General features: G+C 41.1%; 2 pseudogenes; one reads left to right on the top strand and one right to left on the bottom strand.

The window, feature by feature from the left end:
• The first annotated feature begins 1,314 nt into the window (after window positions 1–1,314).
• On the top strand, window positions 1,315–2,077 carry LOC149119512 (ribose-5-phosphate isomerase-like; annotated as a pseudogene).
• Window positions 2,078–7,418: 5,341 nt separating this feature from the next.
• Window positions 7,419–15,094, bottom strand: part of LOC149119511 (protein-L-isoaspartate O-methyltransferase domain-containing protein 1-like) — a 36,825-nt pseudogene continuing 29,149 nt past the window's right edge.

Genomic DNA, 15,094 nt, shown 5'->3' with positions numbered 1-15,094 from the left:
TTTGATTCCTCCTTAATATTTCATTTTCACGAGAGAGATTTTCTATCTTGTCCATTAAGGATTTGTGTAGTTCCAGAATTTGTTTTTGAGAACTTCTTAATGTTCTTATCAATTTTTTGAGATCTGCTTCTTGCATTTCTTCTATGTCATCATCTTCATAATCTTGAATTGGGGTGTCTTTTTCATTTGAGGGTGTCATGGTGACTTCCTTGTTTTTATTACCTCGGTTTTTGCGTTTGTTATTTGGCATATTGGAGATATTTGGTTTCTTCACTGTGGTGCTTTTTCTTGTTATACTATGACTCTAGATTAAGTGGACTATCTGTTTTTGATGGAGCCTTAGGGCTTGAGATGGGTGTGGCCTGAGAGCTCTGTTTGGTGTGCCAAAGGTGACACTCCCAGGTTAGGCGTGGTAAATCTCTCTCTCTCTCTCTTTCTTTTTTTTTTTTTTGATTCAAAAGGGAAGTAATTCCGCACAGCTGAAGGAAGTTGGAGGTAGTTAGCAGGCAAATGATATACCCACAGGAGCCAGAGATCGGAAGCTCTTTCCCAAGAACCCCACAGGGAATCTGTTCGGCCCTCAGAGTGGGCTCAAATTCTCCTTCAGCCTCCCACTGGGTTGCCAAAGTTACGGAATTGTAGCGTCTCTGGAGAGTGCTCACGTGAATTCCGTGAGTTCTCTCCCCCACCGTCTCTTTTTTCACAGTCTCAGTTCAGTAGCACCACAAATTTATTAGGTCCTAATCTCCTGTTAATTCGCCCTGCCCAGAGTCAGGTTTTTCTGCTAGGCTCAGGGCCGGTGCAGACCTGAGGTCGCTCTGCTTATGACGTATGTCCAAGATGGCGCCTGCTCTTTGTCTTGCTCGCCCTTGAGAGGTGAGTGGAGAGAGAGAAACCCGTGTCCGTACTAGTCACCCTTTTTTTTTTCTCTCTCTCTCTCTCTCTTCCAGTTAGCCTTGTGAACTCCCCCCCCCGGGGGTCGTTCCCTCTAGTCTCCTCTCTCCGCTTGCCTGCCAGTGTCTCGGGCTATTGAGGTTCGGCTCACCTCGCATTCCAGCGCTGGTGTGTTGAGTCTGTTGCTGGTGTCCCGAACTGTGGGCTCCCACGCTCTCCACGCAGGTCCGCTGTGAGTCACGCGTTCCGGAAGAGTTTCTTCTGCTGTTTACTCCCCTACTCTTCCTTGAACCTGCAGTATCTCCACTTTTATTAAACTATCTCTCCCCAGACTATCAGTGTGCTCCCTTCCTATTCCGCCATCTTGCCGGAAGTATAAATAACTTCTGGCACCTTGAATGATAACAAGAAGTAAGAGACATGAAATAAATCTTCAGCACTCTCTACTGGTGGGTCCTGGCCCCGCAGCCTGGTCGGGTCAGGGGCGTGGCCTCCAGTGGAGGCGGGAATAGCTGAGGCCTTTTGGGCTCCCACATTCGGCTGCTAGGACATACACAGACTGGGACTTGCGTTGCCACCGGCACCACCAGCGGCCTGGACAACAGCAAAGTCTGCCCAGTCCCCTCCACGATGTCCAAGGCCAAGGACGCCAAGAGGGTTGCATAGCGGTGGAGAACCATGTGAGGAATAACCAAGTGCTGGGAATTGGAGGTGGTTCTACAGTTGTCCATGCTGTGCAGCGAATAGGCAAGGACACGGAGTGAAAGGCAGCTGTTAGTGGGAGACAGACCTTTTCCCTTCTGCAGGGTTTGAGCAAATATACTGGTGACAAGAAGAAAATTGTGGAGAGTGAAACACCTCGGATATGGTTTTGTCTCCACAGCTGAAAGAGTGAAACAGGAGAATCTGAATCTTGGCTGTATTCCCACTTCCTTCCAGGCCTGGCAGCTCATGCTGCTGTATGGTTTAACCCTCAGTGACCTGGATCGACACCCAGAAAGGCTGCCCGACTCAGGGGAAGATCGTGGCAGGCTATGCCAGTCACTTCATTGTGATCGCTGATTTCAGGAAAGATTCAAAGAGTGTCAGGGATTAGTGGCATAAGGAAATCCCCAGAGATCATCCCAATAATTCCATGGTATACTTTCTTACCTTAGCTAGATTTGACCTGTTTGGAATTTAAGGTCAAGAATGTAGGGCATAGGCACATAAATGTGATTTACATGAGAAAATGTTATTTTCAAATAAAAATTCTTATGATGTTAAAAACTTAAAAATATTTTTGTGAGGCTGGCGCTGTGACATAGTGGGTAAAGCTGTGACCTGCAGTGCCAGCATCTCATATGGGCACTGGTTCATGCCCCAGCTATTATGCTTCCAATACAGTTCCCTGTTACTGACCTGGGAAAAGCAACAGAAGATGGCTTATTTGGCCACAAGTCACCCATGTGGAAGACTTAGATGAAGCTTTTAGCTCTTGGCTTCAGCCTGGCCTAGTGTTGGCTATTGTGTCTATCTAGGGAGTTAACCAGTAAATGGAAGAACTCTCACTTTGTCTCTCCCTCACTCTCTAACTTTCAAAATAAAGAAATCTTTAAATATATATACATATATGTATGTGTGTACATATTTATATTTATATTTATATTTATATATAGTCAGTCTCATATCTAAAATGCAAATATCAGAACTTGGAATTATGGTTGAATTGTTTAAAACATTAATTTCTTCATCACAAGATCACTGTCTTTGTTTTACAGTCAGTAACTCTTCTTACTCTTTGGTCTCTTTTTTAACTACACCTTTGATCCTCACCAAAATGTGGTACACTGACACAACTCCAGATTGTTTGAGATGTTTCTGTGTACTCTTTGCCCATTATGATCATTTTCTTCATCTTTACATCAGATTACCTTGGCATATACTAGCCTTTTGCACTTTAGAACTAAAATTAAAGTTTCTCTTTAATTCCACACAATATGCTCATGAGATTTTTTTTCCTAATTACCTCTGGTTACTAGAGTCTAGGTGTCCAGTTAATAGAGGAATGCTAGGAAGAAAGATCATTCCTAAGTGTTAGAATGAGCAGCATAATTACAACTCTAATGGGAAGTTAACAGTCAGTGATGAAATTCCAGCAGAGTAATCTGATTTGGTTTCACATACTTTTTTCTTTTTTCCATTTTAATTAATTAATTAATTTTTAAAGATTTTATTTATTTACTTAAAAGGTAGAGTTACAGACAGTGAGAGGGAGAGTCACAGAGAGAAGTCTTCCATCCACTGGTTAACATCCACTGGTTAATTCAATGGCAGGAGCTGGGACAATCAGAAGCCAAGAACCAGGAGCTTCTTCCTGGTCTCTCACGCAGGTGCAGGGACCTAAGCACTTGGGCCATCTGCTGCTTTCCCAGGACATAGCAGAGAGCTGGATTGGAAGAGGAGCAACTGGGACTAGAACTGGTGTCCATATGGGATGCCAGCACTGCAGGTGGAGAATTAACCTACTGTGCCACAGTGCCAGTCCCTTTTAATTTATTTTTTAAGGTAAACAGAATTCATATATACAAATTTGGGCATGCAGGGATACTTTCTACCCATGCTGCCACCCTTCCTTTCTTATGCTTTAATTTTCATAATCCATTTTCATAATCTATTACACTCATAAGATTAACCCTAAACTAAGTAAAAAATTCAACAAAGAGTAAGCAGGAAATAACACTGTTCCTCAAAAGTAGAGACAAGGGCTATAAACAATCATTGAATCTCAAAATGTCATTTTTGCTCATATAAAAACTTTTTGTGTATTCGATTAGTTACCACAGATCAGGGAAATAATATGGTATTTGTCTTCCTGAGACTAGCATATATCACTAAATATAATGGTTTTCAGTTTCATTCATTTTATTGCAAAATACAGGATTTCTTTCTTTTTTCCAGCTGAATAGTATTCCATAGTGTGTGTGTGTATATCACATTTCCTATATCTAGTCATTGGTTGATGGACGTCTGGGTTGTCTTCCACAATGGCTGTACTAGTTTACAACCCCAACAATAGTGGTTAGGGTACCCTTTTCCATACATCCTCATCAGCATTAATTTTTTTTATTGATTTCTGTATGAGAACCATTCTAACTGGGGTAAGGTGAAACCTCATTTTGGTATTTATTTGCATTTTCCTGATGGCAAGTGATCCTGAGTATTTTTTCGTGTGTTGGCTATTTGAATTTCCTCATGTGAAAAACATCTGTTCAAATTCTTTGTCTGTTTCTTAAGCATATAAATCTGATTTGAATTGCAGTTATTTTATTTCCTTTATGAACACTTATCTTATGAGGAAATCAAATGCTTTGTAGACCTATTTACCTTACTTTTGTTGCAATTACTCTTTTTGAGTTGCTGTAGATATAGTCTAGGCAATATGAGTGTAATAATAATGCAACATATTAAGTAATTTTATCTTTTTTTTATTAATTCTTTTTTTTATTTTTATTTTTTTAAACTTTTATTTAATGAATATAAATTTCCAAAGTATGGCTTATGGATTACAATGGCTTCCCCCCATACCGTCCCTCCCACCCACAACCCTCCCCTTTCCCACTCCCTCTCCCCTTCCATTCACATCAAGATTCATTTTCGATTATCTTAATATACAGAAGATCAGCTTAGTATACATTAAGTAAGGATTTCAACAGTTTGCTCCCACACAGAAACATAAAGTGAAAAATAATAGATGATTTTTTTTAATGATGATGAAATCAGAGCAGACCTATTGTCATGTTTAATCCCAGTGAGGGTCAACTTGGGAATTAATAATTTCTTTTTTTTTTTTTTTTTTTTTTTTACAGAGGATCAGTTTAGTATGCATTAAGTAAAGATTTCAACAGTTTGCACCCCCATAGAAACACAAAGTGAAATATATTGTTTGAGTACTCGTTATAGCATTAAATCTCAATGCACAGCACATTAAGGATAGAGATCCTACATGAGGAGTAAGTGCACAGTGACTCCTGTTGTTGACTTTACCAATTGACACTCCTGTCTATGGCATTAGTAATCTCCCTATGCTCCAGTCATGAGTTTCCAAGGCTTTGGAAGCCCTCTGAGTTCTCCGACTCTTATCTTGTTTAGACAAGGTCATAGTCAAAGTGGAGGTTCTCTCCTCCCTTCAGAGAAAGGTACCTCCTTCTTTGATGACCTGTTCTTTCCACTGGGATCTCACTCACAGAGATCTTTTGCCAGAGTGTCTTGGCTTTCCATGCCTGAAATACTCTCATGGGCTTTTGAGAAGTTTCTGTACTGCAAAAGAAACAGTCAGGAGAGTGAAGAGACAACCGACAGAATGGGAAAAAATATTTGCAAACTATGCAACAGATAAAGGGTTAATAACCAGAATCTACAAAGAGATCAAGAAACTCCACAACAACAAAACAAACAATCCACTTAAGAGATGGGCCAAGGACCTCAATAGACATTTTTCAAAAGAGGAAATCCAAATGGCCAACAGGCACATGAAAAAATGTTCAAGGTCACTAGCAATCAGGGAAATGCAAATCAAAACCACAATGAGGTTTCACCTCACCCCGGTTAGAATGGCTCACATGCAGAAATCTACCAACAACAGATGCTGGAGAGGATGTGGGGAAAAAGGGACACTAACCCACTGTTGGTGGGAATGCAAACTGGTCAAGCCACTGTGGAAGTCAGTCTGGAGATTCCTCAGAAACCTGAAGATAAACCTACCGTTCGACCCAGCCATCCCACTCCTTGGAATTTACCCAAAGGAGTTTAAATTGGCAAACAAAAATGCAGTCTGCACCCTAATGTTTATCGCAGCACAATTCACAATAGCCAAGACCTGGAACCAACCTAAATGCCCATCAACGGTAGACTGGATAAAGAAATTATGGGATATGTACTCTTTAGAATACTATACCTCAGTAAGAAACAATGAAATCCAGTCATTTGCAACAAAATGGAGGAATCTGGAACACATCATGCTGAGTGAAATAAGCCAGTCCCAAAGGGACAAATACCATATGTTCTCCCTGATCGGTGACAACTGACTGAACACCAAAAAGGAAACCTGTTGAAGTGAAATGGACACTATGGGAAACGGTGACTTGATCAGCATAGCCCTGACTGTTAATGAACAACTTAATACATTATCCCTCTTAGTAGTTTTTTTATCTGTTCTACTTAATATGACTGGTTTAATTCTGTAATTAATACACAGTTATTCTTAAGTGTTGAAAATTAACTGAAATGTGATCCCTGTTAAACATTAGAGTGGGAATAAGAGAGGGAAGAGATGTATAATTTGGGACATGCTCAAGCTGACTTGCCCCAAATGGTAGAGTTAGAAACATACCAGGGGATTCCAATGCAATCCCATCAAGGTGGCATGTACCAATGCCATCTCACTATTCCAAGTGATCAATTTCAGTTCACAATTGATCATAATGAAAGGACTAAGAGTCAAAGGGAGCACATAAACAAGTCTAGTACCTGCTAACACTAACCGATAGAATAAATAAAGGGGAGAGTGATCCAACATGGGAAGTGAGATACTCAGCAGACTCATAGAATGGCAGATGTCCTAAATAGCACTCTGGCCTCAGAATCAGCCCTAAAGGCATTCGGATCTGGCTGAAAAGCCCATGAGTAATTTTATCTTTTAAACACAAGTTTCATGAAATTTTAGAGCCCTGCAACTTTTGCTTTTGAATCTGTTGCCAAAAGACCTGTGTGTGGGTGGGTGGAGATGGACGGGGATATCTGCTTCTCTCAGAGGTTTTTAAGAGCACAGCAAGTGAATATTAGAAAGTATACACTTGGGGCCGGTGCCACCACTCACTAGGTTAATCCTCTGCCTGCGGCACCGGCATCCCATATGGGCACTGGGTTCTAGTCCTGGTTCCTTCTCTTCCAGTCCAGCTCCCTGCTATGGCCTGGGAAGGCAGTGGAGGATGGCCGGAGTGTTTGGGACCTTCACCCATATAGGAGACCAGAGGAAGCACCTGGCTCCTGGCTTCAAATCAGCGTAGTTCCGGCCATGGCATCCATTTGGGGAGTGAACCAATGGAAGGAAGATCTTTCTGTCTAACTCTATCTGTAAAAAGAAAAAAAAAAGTATGCACTTAATACAAATCTCAGTTTCTATAGCTCCTTTATATTTTCAGTATTTAAAGTTAATGAGGCCATCTTGACTCTGGTGATTTTTAAGGTCTATTAAGGATCATTTTTCTATAGCTCACTGTAAAATGTATTTGGTTTAAGAGCTCCAGCATTGTGGGTGACTCTTATACAGCAGCATTTTCCCAAGGTTTAAAGAAAAATAGATTTTATAAAAGGGATTCTTTTTAATGTCTCAGTACATTATTTTTGTTACTAACAGAAACAAGTTATACTTTTTCCTCCCTAAAATTCACTCTGATGAAAGAAATAGTTATTTTCACTCCTAACAAATGCTACATGTTCAAGACTACAGGAATTACCAGTAGGCATTCTTTCTTCTCAATCTGTTATTTGTCTGTAAAATATCTCAAGCAAGCTTTTAAAGTCTCAGGGAGGACAGCTTCATGATTTTCTCTCTCTGTGAATTCTGAGGCAGCTCTTCTGGCTTCATGGCTTCACTGTGGTCTTTCTCCTCTTCTTTGGGATCTTCCATTTTCTCATCCTCCTTACTGTCCAGAGGCTGAGGCATAAGCTGATTACCTACAAGGATGTGCCTGTTAATTCTGTTTCACTCTCTTTCACTCTCTTTTCCTTTTGGGTGGAATATTTTGGGAAAACCCTTTGGCCTGCGTCTCATTGTTTATGAAATTTCTAAGTGGGCGGTGAATGTAAATACAGGCCAAGTCCTGCAGGTTCCTGACAGCACAGGGGGGAGTCCCACAGAAGCAGGCTTGCCATAACCATTCTTACTTGGCTGCACAAGTGGAGCAAATGAAACAAAAAGGATATTTTTACTTTCCCAAATGTTTTGTCCCAGTCACATAATCTGTGTTAGCTGATCTTCTATAGGCATGACTAGCATGCCTCCCACATTCAGTAAAATTTTCACATAGTTTTCATGGCCTTTCTGGACTCTATCACCACAATAAATTAAATCACCACAATAAATTCATTCATACTGATAACTGTAAGACATTTCTAGAGCCGATTACTAACTACAAATGCAGGTTCACAGAACTCAAATTTATCAAAACTATTATTTTTGACAAAGCTTTCCAGTTTTTCCTTGGCATATTTCACTACATCTGAGTGAAGCTCAATCCCATGATTTATTCTAAAAGGAACTGTGGCACAGCAGTTCAGCCCAGCTCACTGTTGCAATGTGCAGGGCCAGGCTCTTAAGAATTGGTGAGCTCCCTGGAAGCCAGCTGCTGCCACTACAATACCGCCACCTTTTTAAAATGTATTGTTTTAAAATTGTGTTCATTGGGGCTGGCACTGGGCATAGCAGATAAAGCTGCTGCCTGCAGTGCTGGCTTCCCATATGGGCTCCAGTTCATGTCCTGGCTGCTTCACTTCTGATCCAGCTGTCGGCTGTGGCCTGGGAAAGCAGTCAAAGATGGCTCAAATGCTTGGGCCCCTGCACTAATGCAGGAGACATGGAAGAAGCTCCTGGCTCCTGGCTTTGGATTGGTGCAGCTGCAGCAGCTGCAGCCATTTGGGGAGTGAACCAACAAATGGAAGACCTCTCTTTCTTGCCTCTGCCTTTCAAATAAAATAAATCTTTTCAAAAAAGTATTCATGCTGGTGCCATGGCTCATTAGGCTAATCCTCTGCCTGTGGTGCTGGAACCCTGGGTTCTAGTCCCAGTTGGGGTGCTGTATTCTGTCCCGGTTGCTCCTCTTCCAGTCCTGCTCTCTGCTGTGGCCCAGGAAGGCAGTAGAGGATGGCCCAAGTGTTTGGGACTTGCACCCACATGGGAGACCAGGAGGAAGCATATGGCTCCTGGCTTCGGATTGGTGCAGCACGCCACCTGTAGCAGCCATCTGGGGGTGAACCAATGGAAGGAAGACCTTTCTTGCTGTCTCTCACTCACTGTCTAACTCTGCCTGTCAAAAAAAAAAAAAGCATTTTTTTTTGAAAGGGCAGAATTGTAAAGATGGAGAGAGAGAGAGCGAGCGAGCAAGAGAGAGAGAGGGGAGAATGAATCTTCTTTTCAGTTTCATTCCCAAGTGCCCTAAATAGCTTCAGCTGGGCCAGGCCAAAGCCAGGAAGCAGAAACTCCATCCAGGTCTCCTGTGTCTGTGGCAGGAACCCATCTATTGAGCCACTATCTGCTTCCTCACAAGGGAATTATCAGGAAGGTGGATTGCTGTGTACACTCTAAGTGTCAGATTAACCTGATGTGCTACAGAAGTTACCCTATGATAACAATTATTTTGTGGATAAAAATAAGGGATAACATAATGAGCCAGGCATTACTAGCAAGAATTGAACGTGTATAATTAACAGGCAAGTGTTAGTATGCCCCCAATAGGTATTTATTTAAATTATAATACCTTTTATTAATTTCTCTAGCTTTCTGACTGCCATCTATTTATTAATTTAAAGGGAAAATTGTAAGAAATGTCTTGAAAATTGCTTTCTCTACAATTTTTGCTTATTGTAGGAAAAAAAAACACAATGTGAAGTTATATTGAAGTAAAATTAACACTGCTGTTTTGATTTAGATTAATTATAATCAACTGTCTCTTTTAATAGAAAAAATAAGAGGAACAACAGGCATCATTTTAGACTCTAAAAATATTATAGTGTTCAATATATCTATATGATTTGGTAAATCGTTCTCAAAGTTATACTCCTGAAGCAATGCTAGGATTTTGTTGAAGCTGAGGGGGGACAGACATTGGGAAGTCTTTTCCCTAATACCAGAGGGGCTTCATGCATCATTTGTGGGAGACTAAATTACCATAATAGACAACCTGGGTAAGAGATAAGGAGGGTGGTTGATAATAATTATAAATAACTCACTGAATAAAATATTGTTTCCATTCAGTTAAGAATAAACCTGATTGAGTATAATAGATAGTTGAACTCATGGGCTTTTCTAAATCATTTGTATTTTTCTAACAAGCTCCCCAAATTATATGATCTGGGGCTAATACAGTAGTCTGAGAGTGTAACATTAACATGATCCTGACCATGTGGCTTATATTCTCCATACTCTTATCTCGTGGCTACATAATGGCTTCTGTATGACCAACACACTATCTGTGTTTCAGGAAGGAATAAAGAAAATGATTTTGCAGCTAAAGCTTCCTCCTTTATAATCAGCATTCTAACAAAATTATCTCATTGACTTCCACTTTCATCTTAGTTTTCAAGACAATACATCACAACAGATATTTTTGCTCATGTATTGTGAATTACAGTAGCAGCTATTAAGCAAGATACGCTAACAGATTTTATGCAGGTCTTGTTGATATACATGAAAAAATATAGCAAAATGTTCAAAGTTAGCTCTGTGTTCTGTATTTAAAAATAAAATTAAAAAGGCAAAAATGAATTGAAAAATAATAATCCAATATTAATACATTTGAAGGTATTACATAGAGAATTAACATTAAAAGCATAGGGCCTAAAAATCTGATTACGGATGGAAAATAAATTATTTGAAAACAGACAAACTGAAACAAAACAGAAGATCAAAATAAACATTGAAAATAAAAATGATTATCCTATAGTGTGCATACTTTTAGGTAAAAATCATTTTCCTAATATACAGAGATGGTGAATTTGGGAGGTTGTCAAGGAGTGTGGTGTGATGGGGTTGATAAGATGCTCTAACTTTAATGAGTTAGACATTTTAATTTAAGACATCAACATAGTGAAAAACAATCTTCCTTGCTGTTCAGTTATGTGTGTATTCACCCTTAAAGGCAGTGTATGGTATCATCTCAATCTCCACTCATTCAGAGACATTCCTCCCATCAAATAAATGAGTCTATCTTCATTGTCTGTTTCAGAATCAATAACAGTAATAAAGTTACTGGTTTCCATTGTGTTACTGTATCCAACTGATATATATTGATTATAATTCTATAAAGTGCTTTTGTAACATTTTTAAGTGTCTCATAGTGTTACATTCTATATACCATATTTATTCTTTGAATCATATATTTCCTCTATTTATTTTATCTTTCTATTTTTCCTGTACTTGGAGGATGAGGTCTCTGCCTGGTCCCTTCCATGGATGGGAGGGAGCAAAATGCCATCATGGCAGTTGACTATAGCAGCCATGTATATGGAGGGAAACATGGGCCTAACATTAGCTGTGAGTGAAGAGGATGGGACACCTTCTATGACAGATGTTGATGTTTCTATGTCTACCCCAAGTGGCCCATGGTGTCCTTCCCTCCAGGCCACCTGTTCCAGCTCTTAGTGTGCAGTGGGAGAGGGACCTGCAGGCCTGAGAGACAGCATAACAGCAGAAAACAGGGCCTAAGGGTGGAGGCCTTCTGACAGTTGGAATGGGGTATACATTCAAATATGAAGGAAAGTCTGATTGAAAGGGGCCCTCCAGGGCTTGCCTTCAATCTCCCCTGGCTACTCATCAGGGCTACTCCTCACCACTGAGCCTCTGAGTCAAAGGAGAGAAGGGGTTGTTGGCTGAGCCCACCTGGCTGGTTTTTTCAGCAAGTTTGTCAACTGACACTGGTTCATTTCCAAAAATATATAATTTACTAAAAAACAGCATGCCAAACCCATGGTAACGAAGGCATGCTAGCTGAAATGGGGTTTCTGGAGCTGGGCTCATTAGCAGCTGCTCCTCTCCTCCCATCCTACCCAGGTACAGTGTCAGGCGCAACAGGGCTGTGACAGCAGATGTCAAATCAAGGTCAGGATAATGGTTCCTGTCGCTCCCCCTCTTCATGGAGGAACGACACAGGACCCTGCGCTGTTCTTTCGTCTGCTCGGCCCTCCCCGGGTTTGCTGCTGGTTCTTCCCGGGTTGGCTACCGACCCTTCCACCTCTGTGGAAGGGCAGTTCCCCCTGCCACTTTCCCCACTTCCGCGGGGGAGCGGCACACCGCTGGCCAGCTCTCTCGGGGGCTGCACAGGTGTTCCTTCAGATAGATGTTCCTGGTGCATGTTGTCTCTCTCCTCCTTTATAGTCCTCTTCCACCAATCCCAACTCTGCTACCCACACGCCGAGTACGCTGCTCTCCTCCAATCAGGAGCAGGTCCTACAGTTTATTGGTTGAACTGGAGGCAGCTGTGTAGAAGCTGTTTCCCTTCTCAGCGCCATATTGTGGGAGAGCAGATGCATAGAATAAGTCTTAATTCCAGTAACTTAGTCTAGTCCGAGTTGCTCCCAGTTGCTCCCCACAGTTCCCCTGATGTGATCTTATGTAAAATATGACAATGACATGTGCTGAGGTCCAGAACATGGGCAGCAACTGCTATCCATATGGTATAGAAAGTTCCAAGTTCAAAAAGCTGATATGTTCCTGAAAGCATTCCTCCAGCCTTGGCAAATGGTGGTGATTGGAGCAGGCACCAGAACGGTAACAGTGTGACAGGGGATCTGTCATGGCCAGGCATAGCCACATGGTCTTTATGGAGCCAATAAGAGCAACACCAAACCAGAAGGCCAGACCATGGGCCCTCCCTGATTACAGCATGTGGAGTTTGAATGAGAGTTATATTCCATGCAAATCTCCCTCTTTGGTATCTACGATGTCCCTGCTGCCATCTGAAATACTGTCACAGCCTTCCCCACCACCTGCTCTTGCCACATTGGACATCCTGGCACTGACCCTGCCATCCCTGCCACAATGTTACTTCCCACTGCTACTTGGGTTGACCACATTCTATATCGGAGTAGCTGGGTTTGAGTCCAGGCTCTATTTCCAACTCTGCTTTTGACCAGTGCATACTCTGGGAGGCAGCAGGTATGTGGTCCCTGCATCCACATGGGAAACCTAAATTCAATTCTAGATTCCTGGCTTCAGTCCACCTCACTCCAAGTGTTGTGAGCACTTCAGAAGTGAATCAGCAGATGGAAGACTTATTCTCTCTCTCTCATATGAATTTAAAATATTTGGGGGTCAGTGCCGTGGCTCAGTGGGCTGGTCTTCCGCCTGCGGCACTGGCACCCCAGGTTCTGGTCCCGGTCAGGGCACTGGGTTCTGACCCGGTTGCTCCTCTTCTGGGCCGGCTCTCTGCTGTGGCCCGAGGAGGAGGTGGAGGGTGGCCCGGGTGCTTGGGCCCTGCACCCGCATGGGGGGCCGGGGGGCACCTAGCTCCTGGCTTAGGATCGGCACGGTGTGCCGGCCGTGGCACGCCGGCCATGGCAGCCATTGGAGGGTGAACCAATGGTAAGAGGGGGACCTTTCTGTCTCTCTCTTACTGTCCACTCTGCCTGTCAAGAAAAAAAAAAAAAAAGAGGAATTTAAAGTATTTGGAAATGCAAGAGACACAAAGGTCATTGAAATTTTAAATTTTAAATTTGACATATAAAAAAGCCATAGAATTTTGGCATAGAAAAACCAAAATAATGCTTTTATCTGGTTTTGTCCCTATACATATTCTCTCCTTCATGTGACTATGTTAATTTCTTTTGGATAATTTCTTATAATTTTATTTACGTATCTCACATTAACACATGATATACAATTTTGCTACATTCCTTTTCCATTTTCTTTTTAAAATTTTATTGGTTTATTTATTTACTTGAAAGGCAATGTGACATAGAGGGAGAGATGGAGAGAGAAATCATCCTTATTTTTGTCAATTTAAATAATTACGGACAGATTTTCTGTATGTGGGATCATTGCATCAAAGCATAATGAACAGTTTCCTAAAAATCTTTATGTTCACTTCCACAGAAGCTGTGACAATTTGAATTCCACATAGAAATCTGTGAGGGAGCTAATTCCTCATGAAAATATTTTCAATTTGGGGGACTTTTGCTCATACGATAGGTGACAAGTTGTATATCTCTATAGTTTTCCAAAAATACCAAATTTATGCACCATTTAGTTTATGCCTTATTTTTAGCACTTGTGTAAATATAATTTATAATAATGAAATGTATCCTTTCAAAGTACAATGTTGGGTGAGTTTTAATAAATATAAACATTAGTGTAACCACTTGAGATTTCTAATAATTCCATCATCCCAGAAAGCTCCATTTGGATTCACTCCCTCAAATAGCCCTTATCTAAGACAACCACCTCACCATATTTTCTCCAGGATGGTGTTTTTAACATTTTTCAATGACGAGAATATCTATGGTTCTATAAATTCACTCTAGGTGATACAAAAATTTAATCCCTAATTAATGACCCTATGAATAAATCTTCTGTGAAATTTTTGTAAAAATATTGGTGTGTATTTTTTTTTCTCTTGGGAAAACACATAGAAGTGGAATTGGTAACTCATGTGATACTTGTTTTAATTGTGTAAATTTGTCAAGCCACCAAACTGTTGTTCCATTTATATTCTGAACAGCAATATATGAAAGTTTCAGTTATTCCACATCCTCACCAATGTTTGGTATCCTCAGTCTTCTTCAATTTAGTCAATCTGCTGGTATTTAGTGATATGTGAAAGTGTTTTAATTTGAACTTCCATTAACAGGACTTATGTTGAGTTTCTTTTCTTGACACTAGTAGGCACACATAAAGCTCCTTTAAAACATCTTTTCAAGTATTTTTCATGTATCTAGGACTTACTATTTTATTATTATTGAATTATTAGAGTTCTTCATGTGTCCAATTTAAAAAAGTTTGGCTTGGCTGTGGGCATTTGGTGTAGCAGGTAAGATGCTGCTTGGGATACCTACATTCATATCCAAATGCCTGCTTGCAACTTTTGGCTGCACTTTGGATCCTACTATCCATACAGGAGCTTGGATTGAGTCCAGGGCTATGATTTTTGATTAGGCACTGTGAGGCTGTTACAATCCCTTGGGGAATGAAGCAGCATAGAGATCTTCTGTCACTGTATCTCCCTCTCCATTTCTCTACTTTTAAAAAAGATTTATTTATTTATTTGGAAGACAGAGTTATAGAGAAGCAGAGGCAGAGGCAGAGGCAGAGACAGAGAAATCTCCCATCTGCTGGTTCATTCCCCAAATGGCCACAAAAGCTGGAGCTGGGCCAATCTGAAGCCCAGAGCCAGGAGATTTTTCTGGCTCTCTCACACAAGTGCAGGGGCCCAAGGCCCTTCCACTGCTT

Source organism: Oryctolagus cuniculus, chromosome Y (assembly GCF_051225735.1).
Source record: "Oryctolagus cuniculus isolate XC-2025 breed Fujian yellow rabbit chromosome Y, ASM5122573v1, whole genome shotgun sequence".
In the NCBI taxonomy this organism is placed as follows: domain Eukaryota; kingdom Metazoa; phylum Chordata; class Mammalia; order Lagomorpha; family Leporidae; genus Oryctolagus; species Oryctolagus cuniculus.
This window is presented reverse-complemented; position numbering and strand designations above follow the sequence as displayed.